Below are 20,441 nucleotides of genomic sequence, written 5' to 3'. Positions count from 1 at the left end.
TAGTACCTGGTACCTAATGTAACCTGGTTACCTGGTACCAGGTACTTTTTTAATATCTGCTCGCCCGGGGTTCCAAGTAATCAGAGTGTCTCGTTCACAAAACACACAGCCTAGGTACTGCCGGAAGGGCACAGCAGTATGTGGGCCTGGCATCCCCTATAATCATGCACTTTTGGTGGAGTTATTCAAGACCACGGGAGTCCCCCTGATGTTAGGTTCATACTCAGGGGTGAGTCATGGTTTCAGTTACACAGTCCTCTTTATAAAGGAGAAAGCCACCTACTGTCGTTGAAAACCCTCACAGTCTCCTGGGTCCATTCTTTTTTTAACAATACCCAAGTGGGAAACATGGGAAAACTGATGCTGTACTTACACATCAGGTAACAAGGGAAGTGAAAACAGGAGGAAAACTAAACACAGCTGGACAGAATCAAGGTAAACAACACAAAAAGGGGGGAAAAAATCTACAGACAACACACAAGATAGTGTTATTAGCAAAGTGAAACAGGAAATGAATGGAAACGCTGAACATGAGGGAATTTAAGCCAGGGAGAGATAAAAAGAGACGCTGGGGGATCAAAATAAACTCTAATATAAATAGAAACTGGGACTAAGAACTACAGACACAAAAGGCTAATGAAATACATGAAGATAAAAATGCAAAAAAATAAACAACTTACTCCTATAATTAAACAGAGAACACTTAAACATATATTTAAATATGATGAGCCATTGTTTATATACACTGTATGGTTATCTTTAAGTTATGAATTTAAATATGCTGTAAAACAATCTACAAAATGCATAAAGAAGTTAGAAGCTATTTTTGTTCTACTTTCTTTATATAAAGCCTTTAATGCAAATGTTTTCCCCCATCAATGGCAGTCTGTTACAGCAGCTTTTTAAAAATATATATATTAAAAATATCTATCTATCTATATCTATACACATATATCCCTGTCTTGAATATTGAACCTCGAGCTGTGTTATACATTGATTTATTTGACGATGGAATTCTGAATCAATACACTCTCTGGATTCCTCCATCAGCTGATGCAATTATTTGGATGCAGACATTTGACCATTCACTGTAACCAATGACTGCTATGAATAATATGTACATCTTTACAATCCTCTGAACCACTTACTGGACATGCAGCTGTACACTTTCTTTGTAACATCTGTTTGAGTTCTGAGGCCACAAGGATAGATATAGAAACTCAACACAATAATACCTGCATTGAATTACTAGATTTTAAGTAAAGCTTCTTCTTTTACATTTTAATTCATTTTATTCTGCTTTTCACTTTTTCCTATTTTCTATTTCACTGAGTGCTTTCCGTCTTTGTAACTATTATCTTTACTTTCTTTACTGTATTCGTTTTATTGGGCTAGTTGTTTTTTAAATGCCTGGGCAGTTTGGTCATTTCCAAACTTTTGGGATAAATAAACCATATATAATATTATTTTAATGTTAGCCAAATGTTATTGGCACTGTTTCCTTTTTCACAGTATTATCCCTAACTTATCACCTAGCCGTTTATACTAAAATGTAATTAATAATCAAAATGCCTCCAGTTATTATAATTAAAAGTGTATACCCAGTCGTTGTAATGTAGGTGGTACTGGGTCCAACTGTTTGAATTTTTGGGGATTTTTTTTTCCTACGAATTCCCGAGGATTTCAGAGTGTTAAAAAATTTGCTGACTGTTCAGTACTATTAGAACGGCTTTCTCTGTAGACTCCAACCTCTGCTGGCACCTCTGCCTCGGACTACTGAATTAATTTAGAGAGTGTAATTGAGCTCGGCAATTCGATCCAAATGTTTTCCTCTTTCCAGCCACTCAGTGAAAGTATGAAGTGAGATGTGTGAAGTGAGAGTCTGGCCTTCTTTCCGTGAGAAGTGCTGTTGTTTGAGCTGTTTAATTATGGCTGTTTGACAAGCAGCCGCACTCTACTTATGGCGTGAAGAATGCATGGGGGACGATGAGCAGAGTAGCACAGGAGGCAAGGAAGAAAGGAAGAAAGCCAAAAAAAAAAGATTAAAGGGAAACAACTTCAAGATTTACGGAAGAGAGGAAAGAGTGAGAGGTGGAGTGATATGAAAGTAGAGAGGCAAAGGAATGGAGTGGCTCTCCGCTCCAGCAAGCGATGCCTCGTTGCCATGGCAGCACCGTCTCTCCAGTCTCCGTGGGAACAACTGAATCCTGTTGCAGCTCGACTTTGCCCCTGGGCGAGTTAGGGAGAGAATAAGAGGAGGAGGGGGGAAAGGAGAAGAAAAGCAGTAACAGAACGGCGAGTTTAGCCCGGGGCATTTGGGCTGACCTGGAAAATGTTGGGCGTGTGCTTATTCTCTTTCCATCTTTCCTCTCTCTTTCTCTCTCTGTCTATTTCTCTTTACCGTCTTTGTCTTTCCTCTCACACCTCTCCTCATCAGTAGACAGTTAGAAGGTGGATGTAAAGCCTTTAATCCTCATTCTCTTTCTCTGTGATCTTGTATCTCCTTGCACATCCAAGTGTACTTGCACATGTAGACTTTTTAGGTTTAAAACCGTCTTTAGCGGCATGCACACACACATATGGTGCTGAAACACATGCCCACTCCAGCCTGCTTGTTTGTCCGTTTGTGGGTTTCTTCCTCGTTTGTTTGCGACTTGGCTCCAGCCCATTCACCACGCATAAGTAGCCCTATTAGCAGGTCAACTAGCCAGGAAAACAGATGATCTCTTCTGACAGAGGTCCTATTGTTATGATCAGCTGCAAACAATGCAGCTCTGTCTGTATGCCACAGTGGTCAATTCACCCCCCTGTTCAGTCGCTGGTCACTTCTTTATCAGCACGGACACGGGGGGAACAGGGAGGGTGCTCAGAGTCTATATTGTACATGCAGGATTTGTGGGACATAGTTGATTCACGAGAATGCTATGGGGAGGGTTATGGCACTTTCAAAGGATTGCTTTCATAGAACAGCAACAGTTTCATTACTGAGCGATTTACAGGTTGGTCTATGAAAACATAAAATTCAGCTGATGTGACATTTCTTATCTGGTTTTTGGAACGGGGGGATAAATCAGATTCAATCTGATATCGACATTCTTTTTTTTTCATCTCTTTTTTCTTTAATCTCATTGCAGATCTCAATGAGGTTCATTTGTTGTTTGAACTTGAAGTTTTATAGAGGTTTAAAAACACACTTGGCTGACAGAACAAGGAACTAGTGTTATTTTTAAAGCCTTTTTTCCTGGAAACCTGGCACCAGTAAAATCTGCAAAAACACTCAGCAATTATATTTTTGGTGTTTCAAAAGCAGTTGTGCATATTTCAGAACATCTTTCTTGTCTCATGTTTTCAGTTATTCGGTGAGTCAATAATTGCTCATGGTGTGATAATATTTGATTATTAAACATATAAACTGTGAAGGACAAAGAAAATATTGATTGTAATTGTAAGACTTACCCAAGTCTAATCTTAAAGTCAGCGAAAATCAAATCCAATGTTTGGTTTTATTGTTTGTTTAGAATGATATCAAAATTTTATGTAGGCTATCTGTCAGCACTGATATCTCCAGGTGTTATGAATCTATTATTCAACAATGCTGCACTAACGTTACTGTTGCCATATCCATTAGAATGGGTAAATCACTTTGAGAAAGTAATTGAGAATCGCTTCAACTCAACCACAATTATTGTGACTTTGTACAAGCACCTTATTGTCTTGTTGCCTTCAAAATGGTTGCTTCGAATACGGGGAGCAGGTTTGTGACCACTTGCAGTTAGCTTCCATCCTTAAAGCCACTTCAGTGTCCAGATGGTGATAAAATGACAGTAGGTTCGTGATTAAAAGGGGTAAGTAGGCAATTACATGCAATCCGATTGAGATAAAATGCAATTAATTTGGATAAATAAGAAAAAATTGCAAATCTATTGCTATATACATATACAAAAATTTGCATTAGGGTAACTATATGTGTGTGAATGACTCGGGCTTTTAGTAAAAAGCACGTTGAGTGCTCAGAGTAGGAAAGCACTATATAAGTAGCGGTCCATTTACTAGAGGTTGGGGGGGATCCAAATATTGACAGTACTGATACCAACACTGGTACTGGTGTTGGTACTAGTGCAATAAGATGAATACTTTGTTTCTGTTCACTAAGCTCAGAATGTAACACACTGAATCAGGTTAAACAATTTTTCTTAAACGGAAAAACATGCACTATGAAAAATGTCTGAACCTTCTTGTGTTGACTGCCACATCTATATTATTTATAGCTCATTTAAACAAGAGAAACTGACCCAGGATGCTTTGGAGACAGACACATTTACATTCCAGGTCTCCAAAACAAACAAAGGCTGATTTGTTTTAATTATTATGGAAAGTAAAAATCACAGTGATTTATTGATTAAAATGTGTTCAGAATTTGTAAATTCATTAATTAATTAATGATAAGTCATCTCATAAATCATGATGCACTGCTCTCCCATGTATAAGCTGGCTTTATAGGTTAAAAGTGTCTGTATTGGTATCGTGTAGTGGCCCTTTATCGATACCAACATTTGCAGTATTACACACCACTGCTATTTACTCTTTACTTTAACGCCTTCTATTAAGTTGAGCTAGATCCTCACAACTTTAGAAATTCCTCCTCAAATCAGAATCAGAATACTTTATTGATCCCTGGGGGAAATATTTAACTGTAACAGGCTGCACGCTGGTTGGCGCATGCGCACTGACTTCAAATAGTCACGCAGTGGCTGCAGGATGGCAGTGTCAGTACAAATGAACAACCTTGCTTTTATATAGGAATATAACCAGAATCACCATCTGAGTCAGGTCCCCTACTGCAAAGATATGCGTCGCTCATCAGCTCAGACTGATGCAGATTGATTGCAATGTGTTGGCAATCTGTCTGCATTTAAAAATTACATCACACGAACAGATTGTGTGATGTGACTGTTACACTGCCATATTGCAGCAATATTCTGGTTAGTTAAAATAGTAGAAAACGCCAGACTTCTGCATTGCTTTTGGATTAAAAACAAGTAACAATAAAATAAAGCAACAGGCATACATCATCATTCAGCATTTTACTTTTCAAAGCATGTTGCATTGGATCATGGGAAAGTTTCTCTTTTAAAACTATAGTAACCATTAATATTTTCATGGCTGTGTGAAGTCAGCTCTGATTTTTCTATTCGTATCTATATGTAAATCTTATCCAGGGGTTCATATGTTGAAAACATGTTTGTTACTGTTTTTTTTTTAAAGGATACAAATTAATAGCATGAGCAAATTTCAGTGTTAAAATATTAGGGTCAGGCTTGTTGTCACAACATCAATGTTCCTGGATACAGGAGAGTTGGCAAGATAGCACGAGAGACGGAGATTATACGTCTGACAGGATCCTAAAGCTGACAAAAGGCTCTGAAATACTGGATCTGTTTCTGGCCTGTGCAAGCAGATTAAAAGGAATTATGAATTCCAAGCACAGAGATAATAGACTGGTAGCTTACGCTGATGAAGAAGGCTCTTTTAAACTTTCAGTTTAAAGAGCAGCAACTTGGTAAAGTTAATGGTAAAAAGCACAGTTTCATATTCATATTGCCGTTTGCATTCAAATTCTAATTACAAATCTTAAGACAAGTAAACATTATAAAATCTCATGCATGACAGCATGCAAGTTGTGCAAGTTTTGTCTATAAGCATTCATTGTAATCTGGGTGTGTTTTCCTCTCTGTGCTGTCGCTGCATGTGTGAACTCTCTGTGCTATATGGGTGAAGTCACATCCATTGAATTCATTGTGTCTTTATGCGTGAAATCATCCCGTTAAGATGTCACCCAGCCACATATCAGGGCACATGTTTATTCACCGTCTTATACCTGTAGCCTATGAGATTAAACCCTGATGGTTAATCTTAATTCCCAGTAATCTGAGACCATTCTGCAGCTCATGTGACGTCAGGATTTAATACTGTGCCGATAAATGGCACCAGGCCACTAATAGATTACCTTATTCTCTCATGTCAAATGAAATCCCACAAGTACATAGGCTTTGCTTTTCTCTTAGTCAGCCTGTGTCTCACTGAGTCAGGCTGATAAAAAAAAATGCCAGTATTGACATTTTTTAATGTAATAGTAACACCCATTTATAAGACAGAAAAAAACAATGTTTTTACATGAACAGTGTTGCAGTATTTCATTTCTATGTAACAGTATCATTAGGCAACAAGCGGTTTAGAAAGTAGTGATTATTAATGATTAGTATTATATTACAGATTTATTAATGAGAGGTAGAAAAGGCTACAGAGAAAGTCTATGCCTGCAGAGAATACAGTCAGAAAGCCAAGAATACTCACGTGGTTGTAAGCAGCTGGAAGTTGCTGTAAATAATCGCAAAAGCCACAGTAAAACACCGCGAGACACTAGTGACCCCCTAGTAACCACTAGTTACTAGAGAAAAATGGGTATTCCAGGATCAGTTAGCAAGTAGTTGTAGGAGGTTGCTTACTGTTGCTAGGTGAAACTGGTAGCAAAGAAGTATACGGCACTGCAACAATCCAGTCTTTAAGTGATGACGTGATGAATCGGGCTTCCGGGCCCAAACTACTCTGCGTTTAATAAGGCTGTTGTGTTTTTAACATGTTTTAATGCTTTGTATCTTGTGCTATTTAATCTCAACAAGCCCGTAGAAACAGTCAGTGATCACTGTCGGCCTCTCTCAGTTTTTATTACCGCTAATCATTTTAAAGCTCAGTTTTTAAAACCTTCCGATGTAACCACAGCTCAGCCCATGCATCAGTATATTAACGACTAACCTCGTATTGTGGATGTATTATCTCAGTTGTTCTCCCGACTGAAGTTCGGTCTGTTTATAGCATCCTGCCATGCGATTGCATTTGTCCCGAACCTTCGGAAACCCTCGATAAAAGTTATTTTATCGAGTGGAAAAATGTTAGTGTTCATCGTCCAGCTTCACTGTTTATATTATGCTAGCATAGCTGTGTCGCTAGCGATCACGTAGCACATTGTTATAGACCAGCTAGCCAAACTTCAGTAACACTACAAAAGTCACCGCTGATTACTTTCCTGTCTTCATTTATGTTGGAAATTCATTCATTCATTTTTTCATTCATTTATTTGTTCATTTTCAGGCACAACAAATACCTATATTGAACATAAAATGCACAAAACAAATAGCTCAATAGTTGAGCTGTACGTCTTAATTTGTCTCAGAAATCTCTCAGTCAGAACACGGTATATTATATTTAGATGGAAACTAGCGACCTAACTCCCTGCTAGCGACCTAACTCCGTTAAATTTAATAAATTCTGTTTCATGGATGCCTTGGTGGTAAACTTCATTGTTACACCTGGCAGAGCAGCAACACTGATCATTTTATTACAGATGAAAGGATTTAGACAGTTTTTAACTCTCTGGTCATGAAATGCTAAGTTAAACTAGAATTAGAAAGACAGAAGCATGTAATTTGTTCTTTTTTCTGTGATCACATTTGCTGCCAAACACCTCTGAAGTGATCTTGGAATTAAAAATATTAAACACTAGAACATGCCAAACCACCTATATGCGCTCATAATGTGAATCTAACCCAATTCTAAAGGTAAAAATCTGTATCATTTTGCTCAACTTAAATAAAGTTCAAATCAAGTTACAAGTATATGTGTTTCAACTTGTTTAACTTGATAACTTATAGTCTAAAAATAAGTTTTGTGTTCCTTCCATTCAATGGAATAAATCCAAACTAAATCTGCATGCTGTGTGTGCATGCTGGGAGAGATGTTAAGTTTTAAATGTCGTGCCTGTCTCATCTATGGATCAGCTGCAAAGAAGGTATTTGAAGTATGAACTGAGAGCCATTTTTCCTTCTCCCTGTCCACTTCATTCTTTATCAGCGAGACTTGGAAAATTCAAATCAGCTCCCTCCTCTCTCTTTTTAACTCGCTCTCCATCCTTCCAGCTCCCTGTCTTCCCTTTTTTCCACAAACTATTTCCCGCACTGTCTTTCTGTTTCTTCATTCTGCATGCACACATGCTTTTTCGCAGTGAGCATCGTTTGCGTGTGGAAAAGAAAATACATGCGTCTCTGTCACATGTGAAAGGAGAAATAGGTAGTTTAGCATTGAGTTTGACCTCTTAGGACCGAGCCTGCACATACTCACGGTAACAGAGACCACTTCAGCTTCCATTTTCAGAGCTGGGAATCTGAATGTTTAATCATTCCCAGCTCTTTGCTTGGAAGATGCATGAATTTTTCACATCGTGGATCGGGGAGGATGACGGGAAGTCTCAGCAAACGCAAGCCAACCCATGCAGACATGACATGGGGCATGCAAAAAGATGTCATAATCTGATTGTGTAATTAATTTGCTTTTATGGTTTTGTGTGATATGCCCTTACTGATATCATTCAAAATTTATGCTTACTCTAAAAAGCCTTAATGTTTGGCGTTTCTTTGCCAACGACTGCCCCCACCTCTACACTTTACGCTGCAGCTGCTGCGATATTTCTCCAACATTTTCCAAACATGTGAAGCTAATCCCGATTCTGCTGAAAATAAGGGAACTCCCATCACTGCAGTGATGCTACCATAGGAGGATTATTTGCATTTGTTTACTTTAAAATATGCAAATCATGTCTATATATACACACAATTACATGCCCTCTCTCTCTCTCTCTCTCTCTCTCACACACACACACAGAGCGATGGCACCCATACACTCGATGCATTGTCCTCAGGGAGATAATAGGCCATATTGATCGAGTCTGCACTGGGGATATTAGTTGAGAATAAATGGACAATGCACGTTCACATACACGCGCGTACAATTGCACACGCACATGGATTTTGGCAGGGCGACGCAGGAGCTTCGTTCCTCCTGACACCTCTCCTCCTCTTTCCAGTCAACTTACTTTATTTAGTTTCCTTTTTACGTCCCTTCACTTCCCCCCAAAACCCTTTGTACCACCAGGAGCTGGTAACAGCTGTAAGGAGGCCGGAGCTGAGATACTCAGCTGCATAAAGACACAGATTTAAAGAAAGTAACACACTGGGAACATGTGAATATGGCACATTGGTATTTTCTGTTCATCTTTATCCTTTTCTCCCGTCATCCTCCGTGCAGTGACATCATGCACAAGATAACTCATCAGTATCTGGTGAGATCATATAGAAAAAGGTGAAAGTTTTTTGACCAGAGTCATCTTATGCAGACAAATTTAACTGATAAACCAATGTGAGGTTTGCTGTTTATTGTTGCCAACTGAATGTTTTGTGTGCCATTTAAATAAAAAGAAATAGAGCTATGTTTCTTTTTACAGCCTATCTATGCTTAGGCTGTAGATGAAAGATGAACATGATCACAGCGCCATTGGTTTATGAACTCACAACAAACTCTTGTTTTTTGTTGTTTGTTTTAATGTATGGCTTCATTCTGCTGCTCACTTCTTCGCAAGGTGCCACAAAAACAGGCAGCTTCACATATGGGTGATTTTTTTTCCCAAGCAGGGTGTCGTTCCTGACACAACCCCCAAGGAATCTGTGTCAACTGTGTCGACCTCAACAGCTAAACAGAATTAGGAGATAACTCTGGACGCCAACTTCTTGATCAAAAACAGTCAATTCTGGAAAGATGGTGACAGTTAATCCACAAAGGTGATATCACGGCTCATCTTGCTTCTGGAGTCGACCTGAAGTGGCTTTTTGTGTATTACCCCCCTCAGTTTTGCACAGTATTCAGGATATTTCAGCTCTATGTACTGTCTTTCTGACATTAGAGGTTCATCTGGTCCTTCATAATTCTTATGGCTGCCCCTCCCTCAGCCTGGCTGACCCAGAGGTTTCTTCCTGTTAAAAGGCAATGTTTCCTTCTCACTGTGCCAAGTGCTTACTTATAGGGTGTCGTCTAATTATCTCTGTATTATTCTTGGGGTTTACCTTCCAATATAAAGCAGCTCAAAGTGACTGTTGTTGTTTACATAAATAAAACTGAACTATATGGATTTATTCATTCGGTTGTCAGGCCATCATTCTACTTCTCTCTCTATCCAGGACTTTGTACAGTAGAAAAAAGCTCCAGGTTTTCTGAGATGTGGAAACCTTAAACAACTTTCCCCTGGAACAGTGTCCTCACTGCAAAGCATACATCATCTGTTATTGAGTATAAATAATACAAATACAGTTTTCAGTTTTTAAAACTAACTGGTTGGCATACGATGTGAGATTTTATTTCTTGTTCGTTTTTGTGCTCTTCCCTTTTCGTCTCGCTCATTCATACATCATTGCACACTCACACACTCTACACTTAGAGGGATAGAGACAGACAAGCTATTGCCAATTCATTTCCTCCCCTCTCGTCTGCTCTAACCTCTACCCCCTCCTTCCTCTCTTGCGCTGTCTTTGCCTCTCTGTCACTATCTCTCTTCTAATCTCAGTGGGAAGCCCTGGAATTAACCGCCAGTTTCAATCAAGTCCAGCCAAATTCACCCTCTTCTGTAGCCAGTGACCTGCATATTACACATACACACACAAGCGCGTGCATACACGCTCTGTTGCTTAGTCAGAGATCAGGAGGTGAACATCACAGTGTGACAAAGTTGTCCATGTCACAAACCCTTCTCCCACTAATGAAGGGAAAAATTTGATTATAATCCTGAGTGTGTACGTGTGCCTATACTTGTGTGCATGGTTGCATACAAGGATGTGTTTATGTGGGAACCAGAGCCAGAGCCTGATGGACATCAGTCAAATGATATACACACTATATGTGAATCGTTCCTGCAGTCTGAGCGATGTATATCACAAACAGTGAAAGATACTGCAGATACAGTAAAACAAAGTCTTCTTGAAGCTTCGCAAACCATATGAAGCTTTTATATATTTAGATTTGTTTTATTATCAGCCAGACTAAACCCTAATAATAAGAATGGGCATTTTTGATGCAAAAGAGGTTCATATATTCTGAATTTTTCGGTACTTTATATTACATATGATTAATGTGTACAATGCTGGAGATACCCCAACAACAATGAAACTATTCGATAAGGCTTATAGCAAGGAAAAGATTATACTTTAGGTTGAAATGCACCTTTTGCATTGAGGCCCTGTCCACACATGCACAGGTATTATGGTAAAAAGATTTTTTTCTATGTGCTTTGGCGCCTTTCTTCCACACATGGTGGCTGTAGCTCAGGTGGCAGAGCAGGTCAGCCACTAATCTGAAGGTCAGTGGTTCGATCCCAGGCTGCCTCCTGGCTGCATGCCAAATATCCTTGGGCAAGATACTAACCCCATGTTTGCCTACTGGTGGTGGTCAGAGGGCCCGGTGGCGCCAGTGTCCGGCAGCCTCGCCTCTGTCAGTGCGCCCCAGGGCAGCTGTGGCTACAATGTAGCTTGCCATCGCCAGTGTGTGAATGAATGGGTGAATGACTGAATGTAGTGTGAAGCGCTTTGGGGTCCTTAAGGACTAGAAAAGCGCTATACAAATGCAGGCCACTTACCATTTACACATAAAGGCCATCAGGTATTTGCTGAAAAACTCCATCCAAGATAAAGATTTTAACAAAACGAAGATTTTGCCTGGCAGTGTCAAAAGTGTCCACTCAATTCTCTGTTTTTCATGTCAGTTTGTGTGCTGTGTGTGAGCTACTATGTGCTATTGTTTGTATGGTTCTGATGGGCCAGCATATCCATACACTCAGCGTTAGATCACTACCTGTTAACCAGCCATGCTCCCGACAGTGTTCGACATTGGTTTTTGTGTTCATCACTGCCAAAAGGCAAATTGTGTATAACTGAGACACACCAGCAGCTTTCATCCCCATTAATGAGAATGGCTTGAAGAGGTCTATGTGAATGGCAACATCCATGTGCATCCACAGATTTTTGGGGAGACAATCTAAAGAAGCAGACGTGAAGGGATACTGGACTCAAGTTAGCTGACTTTTATTTATACCAGAGGTGGGACCAAGTCATTGTTTTGCAAGTCTCAAGTAAGTCTCAAGTCTTTATCCTCAAGTCTCAAGTCAAGTCTCAAGTAATGTCAGGCAAGTCAGAGTCGAGTCTCAAGTCACTGGTGTAAAAGTCCAAGTAAAGTCACAAGTCTGAAATTTTGAATTTCAAGTCCTTTCGAGTCTTTAAAAAAAAAAACGAAAAAAAGCATGTTGCAGTTTTATGCTAAATGTAAATATTAGACCATGTAATTTTTAAATCTGTGTTTTTCTCAACACATGACAAAATAGTGAACTTAGAAAATATACACAAATTGTGAAATTGCACCTCTTTAAAATGCAGCTCAATTAAACCTAGCTCCAAGAATAATTTTCACCGACAGTTCTGAGATAAGCTGCATGTTATTCTTGGATGCGGTTGTAGGACTGGCTTTAAAATCGCATGACAAAAATATCATACATAAATAAATGATATTTTTTTAAAAATATCATTAAAAAAAAAAACTGCATCACCAACGTAGCCTGGAAAACATTTGCTAGTTAGATGAAGTCAGCTATCTCATCGTAGCATATTTATATGCATATTTATAATTATACGCTTCTTGGAGTGAGTGCATACACTCATGAAGTTTAGTAACTTCCGGTCACTGCAACAAGCCCAGGTACAGTTTACCGACGGATGGGTGCAGGACCTTGAAATGCACCGTGTAGAAAGTAAAGACCATCGTACGTATCATAAGTTTACCAGTCTCACAAATCGTCGTCATAAATACACATTCGTTAACCGTTTATTAATAGGACCTTTGAGCTCAATGGTAATTAATTAGCAGTGGAAATAATTTCTGGTAGCATCACAGAAATGTAGCAGTGACAATAATACTGTATGCTGTAATCGCACTGGGCAATTAGTGATACAAAACAACTGTTTTATCCTGTGAATAAAAGTATATGTTTTTGTCAATGTACCATAATAACAGAAGCGAAACGCAATATTGTGTCAGGACAATTCACTATTTATGCACAATAAACAAAGGAGCATAGCGCGACAATTTCTGTTCAGCGCCAGACTTGCTTGTAACCTATATCACCAATTATGTTAAGAAAAATGACGTATTAACTACAACAGCAGACTGACCTTTGTGGAACTGCTTGGAGCAGACTAACCTGTGAGCTGGAGTGTTCTGGGACGTTATATTTGGTCTTTGAATGGCTGCAATCCAGTCGCCTCTTTGTTACTTCGGAAACATGGCTCGAACAATTTCTCTTCAGCGACGTAATCCGATAACAACCGATCTCTTTACCCGTCGGCTTCCCGTGGCTGTCATGCGACCGGCTATTGCAGTTAATAATACAACAGCTTCTTGACATTTTTGTGTTTCTTTTTATCGCTGTATAACTGATTTTAATTGAAAGCCTGCGTGCGCTAGTACCGCTTGCCACGAGTTCCCAGAATCCTTTGCGGTTCTACCCGTGAATGACGTCACATTTTCAATCTCTATATAATATGCATGTTAAATTTTATATTTGGGGTAAAATATCAAGTCTTTTCAAGTAAACCGGTTCAAGTCCAATTCAAGTCCCAAGTCATTGGTGTAAAAGTCCAAGTCAAGTCACAAGTCTTAGAACATTTTTTCAAGTCAAGTCTAAAGTCATAAAATTAATGACTCGAGTCTGACTCGAGTCCAAGTCATGTGACTCGAGTCCACACCTCTGATTTATACACTATTCCAAACAGACCCAAGAATATTGCACTGAACGTTCACATTAAAGAGATTTAGAGTTGAGTACAGCAGAGAGTTCAAGTATGAAAGCAACCCTAAAATATCTTGTTTTTGGTTATTTTCTTTACAAATTGAGGAATTCCACTGAAGTCTCCTGAATTGGGATTGGGATTGGGATTGGGACACCATCCACAGAAATGTAGGTGCAATACATTAGTCTATGTCCCAAACCTCACCTATAAAGTCAGCAGGTCTTGTTAGTGACTGAAAAAAGCAGCTGAAGATTGTTTCGTTCATGAAGGATGGATTCAGCCTGAGAGATGGGATAAAGAGCATGGACATGTGGAGAGACCTTTTTAGGTGCACTCTACTGGGAAGAGACCAAATGTTAGATCCAGGAGAGATCTGAGAGACCTGATCTATTCTAACCTCATGGCAGATTTCCAAAACAATACTGGAAATCTGGAATATTCTGCATAGCCTGCTGACAAAAACACATGACTTCACATAAGCAAAAGAAAATAGATGAACAACTTGAAAGATGGATGGACAAGCCTCCTCCAGTATAACCTTCAGATTGTTTTCAGATAGTTGTCTGACTTCTTAATCACTCAATAAAAGCATCTCGTTCAGAGTCACTTCAACAGCAATTTTGGAAACAGTATCTGGCCACAAATCTGCTTCTTTGAAGATTAAATTTACAATGTTCAGAACAGAAGTACGGACCTGTATGTGACTTATCACATCAAAGTTTACTTCACAATTCACTTCACAGAACTGTATTAAATATAAATTCCTGCTACATGTTAAAATGATTCACGGTTCCTCACCGATACCGGTAGCAGGGAGAAAGACTAAATACTGAGGGGTGAATGTAATGGTGAATTAGCCATGCTATGAGATTATTTTATGATCCATCCTGCATACAGTGCAACATGCCGCTTTCCTGTAATGGTGTATTTGCTGAGATGAGGAGGTAATAGCTGTGTCAACACTGTGGTTACCACGGAGACAGTGGGGTTTCCATAGCTGTGCACTCTTTCCCAGTGACCCAGTTTTACCATTGTGGCATTGAAGTCCAACGAGAGCTCTCAGGTCTCCACTCCTCTGCCTTTTACCTAGCCACTGAATCCTGCTGATTGATGTACAGTTTGAATAGAAGCTATGAGTGTCGCAGGCCTTGAGTCAGCGCTGTGCAAAAGAAGCATTCGGTTGAGTGCATTTGTGCTTTTTCCACTGAAATGGAAAAGGAAGATGAATTAAGAGCTGTTGGTGGTGGAGGCATACACTGGGAATCAAAAACTAAAAGTCCTTTGCTGAAAACAAGTCAAGGTAAATCTGTAAAGGTGTGAAAAGAGCTAAAACGTTTTCTTTTTAAATCTCACTAACATTTACAATAAAACCATTGCTGTGACAAATTCACTGTGAATAAACTTTAATAGTCATTCCATCTTTTATTCTATTTTTCGATATAAATGTAAAACTTCTTAAAGGGTTATTCAATAGGAAGCAATTTAATGATCCAGTGCCACAAGTAATGCATTTGTATCGAGGCAGAGGGCTGAGCCTGAAGATCATATTTTCTATGTTAATTTTCTAAACTGTTTTTACATATTTATCTATCTTTGTAATCAGAAATATTCAAAAGATTCTGTAAATGCCCTGGGATTGGGGCTTGCATCTTCAGACTCATTTGCCCATTTGGCTTAGGCATCAAATCGCTCTGTTTAAAGATTGTAGTTTTGTTTTAATGCTGTTTTTCAAGTGTCTAATCAAACTGCAGCTGAGTCTAAATATTACCAAGTCAGTAAGCCCAATGATCAGAAGGCATTTAGCGATATGCTCCCACGATCATGGGGAGAACACTGTGCTGACTGCTAACTACTGAGCTTCCAGCTAGCTTGCAAAGCTCATCATAGTTCTTCTCTGGATATACACTCTCTCGCTTTGCATGTGAATCCACAGAATCTGTAGGCAAAGGACAAAACATTTCCTGTTTCCCTTTGTAGTCCACTTGCAGTACTTTTGACCAATCATATACTAGCAGGGATTTAGCTAGTGGCATCTGCTAAAATGCATTCCAAAAACCCTCCACAGTCACGTGATGACAATTTAGCTTTTTACTAGAAACATAGAGGCAGACTGATTTCATGATGACCACAATTCTCAGGGAGCCATAAATCCGTTGCAGGACTTCTCGATTATTGGGACTAATCCTCGGTTAATTTTGCTTAAGGTATGAAACTTTTACTTTTTAGTTTGTACTTTATGTCCTTGTCAGTTTTGAAGATCTGCTATTTTTGCCACAAATTCACAGTGTTAACAATTAAAGCACTTTGGCTGTTTTGTATAGTTTTTCTGTCTCTGGTCCTTGAACTTGCAGACAGAAATAGCTTTGGCCCTGTGGTTTTTATCAGTGTTACAAACAAGCAGATTGCTGACTTACTTCCACATGCTTCTCAGAGCTGATACAAAAATATAAACAGCACCAGTCACACCTTATGGAAGCATATTCTTTACTCATCCAACATCTCTATATGTGACAAACAGTTTGTTAGGCTTAAGGTGTGTCGGTTAAGAAATTTGTTCAACACTGGGGCAAATTAAGAAGCTGAGACATGTCTAAGAGAAGTTGTTCATCGCCAAAATGCGTGTCAAGTTCACCATTGAAAGGCATGCTTCACCACTATTTTCCCCTCTGGATATTTGTTACTTTCAAAGATCATCTGACTGGCATAGATAATTATGCTGCTAGCTTGTTTTGGTCTCTTTTTTCCCCTTCTTTGAATGTTATTGCCCTGACATTTGAATGTTTGTGAAGACCAAAAGCAACAAAACTGCTGCAAAGCATGCCCCAGGGTTTCCACCCATGACTTCCCTTTCTTAAGAACCAAATATCTAGGACTGCTTTTTGCATTGTTGAACTTTATTTGAACTCCGATTTGAGATTCAAGGTTATACCAGGAAACTCTTGGATAATACTTCAGAGAAGATGCACAGTGTGGACAAAATTGCATTGTTTCATAGAGTGGAAAGCTGAGAGATAGCCAATTGATGAAAAAGATAAACTCTCTTTTCTTTTTGTATGTGTTTGTGTTACAGCTCTTTCTGCAGTCAGATTTTGACCGGGTGTATTACTGGCATGCTAGCTTCCCTTTGTTTTTTTTAACATGTGCTAATTATCCAAAGCTGACTAGCCTAGCTGCTTGCTACAGCTTTATGTTTGCTGTTCTTATTTAGAGTGATATCCTCTCAACTTGCACAACTTTCTCTGGATTTCTCTGGATTTCTCTGCTACAACTGAATAATTTCTAATCATCACTAACTATCAGCTGAAGGTAGATCTTAGACCTGAGATGTCAACGTGATCCCTTTTTTCTTTTGGTATTTGAGGAGAATTCTTGACATTTTTTTCCCAGTCAGCTTCACTAACAGTGGCCAGTGGTTGCTGCAAAAATGTAGAGTTACCAGAATCAGAATCTGTCTCGTCTGTCACTTCTCTAACCTTCCTTCACACACACACACAAACACAGACCACAGGCTGTGCTGCAGCAGGAGCTCTGTGGCTGTAGGTTTGGCAGCAGAAACCACTGCACAGACACTGTTTTTGTTTGTTTTCCTGCAGAGCCCTTGCATTTTTTGTGTGTGGCCTTCTCTTGAAGGAAAGTAGTAGGTGGAGAAAGAAAAAACAACATAATTGAGATCCTAGCTCATTGAAAATCAAATGTATTTGTAGTAGAAAAGACGTGCTTTTGGGTTTTTTTTTGTTTTTTTTTTACAACTGTGACCCGCATGAAAATGGGATCACAGTCAAATACTGAATGAGGACACTCAGCTGCTGCTCGGCACTGCCTGTCAACTATGCTGAAATGCTATTACAGATGTAATTGCACTGTGTTTCTGATAGCGGTGACATTTACACATAATCATCACTGTCCTTTAATGCTCCTCGTATCTCTCAGTTGTAGCAGCATGACACTGTTAACACTAAAACTCATGATATCCCAGGGCCATCTCCTATCCTATGAACTAAATGCTCATCTATCTTTTTTGTGTTTTTCAGCATCACGTGGAAGGGTTCGCTGCCATGTGAATCTGGAAGGGTTCTGAGAAGGACAAAGGTACAAAGAAACTCAAAGAAATGCAAGAAAATGCACAGACACACTTAATCCTGAGGCATCTTTCCTCTCACAGATGGTGTGTAGGACTTGAGGCTATCATTTGCTGAAGGGGCCTTCCATTTTTCCTCAGCCTTCTTCCTCTACATTCTTCTTATCCTCTGTTTTAGAACACAAGTGATCACCATTACTTAATAAATGACTCATGATTCACACATGAATTATGTATGTATTCTTGTCCTAGCATTACAGCATACAGATTAGTCCTATAAAATCGAAAGAGCTGTAAACTTTGGTAATCAGAATCAGAAAGGGTTTTACTGCCAAATGTTGAGCAGGTTTACAACATTAGGAAATTGCTGCGGTGCTTCAGTGCAAACATACTGTCATAAATTACGCTAAAATAGACATTAAAATAAAAATAAGAATAAGAATTAAAAGTGCTAAGTAGAAAGATGAGTGCAGGTGGTGATCAGTGCCAAACATGGAATGATGAAGTGAACACAGCGTAGGGTCATGTGTTAGTGGTGGCAACAGTCATACGGTTATTGTTCATGTGTCCAACAGCACAGGGGAAGAAACTGTTCTTATGGCGAGAGGTTCTGGTGCGAATGGACTGGAGCCTCCTGCCTGAGGGGAGCAGGTCAAACAGACTTTGTCCAGGGTGAGAAGGGTCAGCTGAGATCCGAGCTGCACGCCCCAGTGTCCTGGAGGTGTACAGGTCCTGCAGAGATGGGAGTCTGCACCCAATCACCTTCTCAGCAGAGAGAACAGAAAGCAAAAACACTCAGATTCTGTTTGATCTTTATATAGAATGAATGAAGTTAAACAAAAAAAGACCAGAATGACATCTTCTCTGCACAATAAAATGTAATATCTCAATGTGTGAGCAAAAGGGTTCTAGATGATAAAGAATATAGAAAGTTTTCAAAATAAAAGACTAAACACGTCAATTTGTGAAGTTCTGTTGATGTGAATTTATATCACAGGCGCGAACTCTGTATAAACCTGTATAGTCCTTGTGCACAAATTCCTCTACCGGTCTTGTAATACTTTGCAGTGTGCCACCACTTTGTGTGCTTGACTGCACAGCTGAAACCAGTAGAGAAACTGGTCCAGTTGTGTTTGGTTTCTTTTACAGTTTTTTACAGACGCTAGGACACATTTCTCAATACTTAGGTCACTTTTGCAAAACTCCTCACACAGTGAGCACAACAGAAGTCTATGTGGGCTAAACTGAGGATCAGTTATCATTGTTTTGGCACAAAATGCATTCAATGACTACATCTCTCAAATTTCATGAATTATTTTCTCACTCAGACACAACAACTGCCAAAAATCTTTGTACGTACAGGACATTTTGCATGTGCTTACATACTGTTTTCAAAACTGTTAAACTTATGGCCAAAACAATAACACAATGCAAAACTTAAAAAGACAGCAAAATGCAACAGCAATATTTTATTGAAACATATTTTAAATCTAAAAATCCAGTTTAACCAGTCACAGCTGATTCTCATTGTAGATGAACATCTACACAGGTGTTACTCCTTCAATTTTTCAACTCCTTCAATTCTGGCATGCCAGAAGATTCTTTCCTAGGTGTATTGCCCTAGATGACATAAGATGTGATGTGGATGAGAACCTGTGGCCAAATGGAGAAGACCGAGTAGATTAACATTACTATTGTATGAGTATCAGTGGGTGGTGTGTATACAAATTCTTGTATTTTGGGATTACTTAGTGCAAAAAAATAAAAATACATAAACAAATATTAACCAATTCTGCATGATGTCTGATTCATTCCAGTAACATATATTGAAATTATAAACAGAGATGTGTCCTTGTTTTACACAAGAAAACACTGTGTAATGCTACATGTTGCTAGTGTTTTTTAGGTCATTGTTTTGTGGGTGACAAAGTGTGTTTGTCGGCTGTCAACCTTTGCTAGTGTTCTGGAAGAATGAGTTTATTTGAGACCTGAATAAAGTGTTTTGGTAGTTGTAGTGCATTTTGAATGTGAAATGAACTGCTTTGCCAAGCTGAAGGTCAGTTAAGAGGATTGTGTGAAGAGTTTTGCAAGAGTGGCCTAAGTATTGTGAAATGTGTCCTAGCGGCTGTAAAAAACTGTAAATTAGTGACACACTTGGAGCCTTCTGGACAGAGTTGAAGAGATGTGCTCTCTTAAAAAAATGTGTATCTTTGTCATATCTTAAATATGTCTGAATGATTCAATGTTACTTATGTTTTTCTTACATCAGAAGTAGAGAGTGCAAAGATGTCCACATTAATGCTGTAGTTACATTAGGGAAGACAGCGGTTGAAGACCACAGCATGACCAAAGTTATTGCGATTAATAAACTGCTGACTTTGAAATAGTTGCTTCCAAAATCTGGACCACATCTGCAGCCTGCCCCAGTGAGTTCTCATCTTCAAAGCAACTTTGGTGCACCAAGGCAGTGATAAAATGGCAATCACACAGTCTTATATTCACTCGCTGGGCCCATTTTAGGTTTGACAGCATTTTAGTAGGTAAAGGTGAATGGCTTGGACATGAATTGAGCTGTGGTTTGGGGAAGACCTCGAAGGGGACTGGCGACGGCTCCCGGGCCTGGCAGGTCCCCATTTACTAAATAGAAG

At 39.2% G+C, this 20,441-nt stretch overlaps 1 long non-coding RNA gene across 1 annotated transcript; it reads left to right on the top strand.

The window, feature by feature from the left end:
- The first annotated feature begins 14,759 nt into the window (after positions 1–14,759).
- LOC147304492 (uncharacterized) lies at positions 14,760–17,984 on the top strand. The gene is made up of 3 exons (XR_015126816.1): positions 14,760–15,015; positions 17,747–17,804; positions 17,878–17,984. It is a non-coding gene; the product is annotated as an uncharacterized LOC147304492 (long non-coding RNA).
- The last annotated feature ends 2,457 nt before the right edge of the window (positions 17,985–20,441 follow it).

Source organism: Aulonocara sp. 'chitande type north' Nkhata Bay, linkage group LG22 (assembly GCF_057382095.1).
Source record: "Aulonocara sp. 'chitande type north' Nkhata Bay isolate Kocher_YH1m ecotype deep benthic linkage group LG22, A_spYH_male_GT1.1, whole genome shotgun sequence".
Taxonomy (NCBI): Eukaryota; Metazoa; Chordata; class Actinopteri; order Cichliformes; family Cichlidae; genus Aulonocara; species Aulonocara sp. 'chitande type north' Nkhata Bay.
Note: the sequence above shows the minus strand (reverse complement) of the source record. Positions and strands in the feature narration are given on the sequence as shown.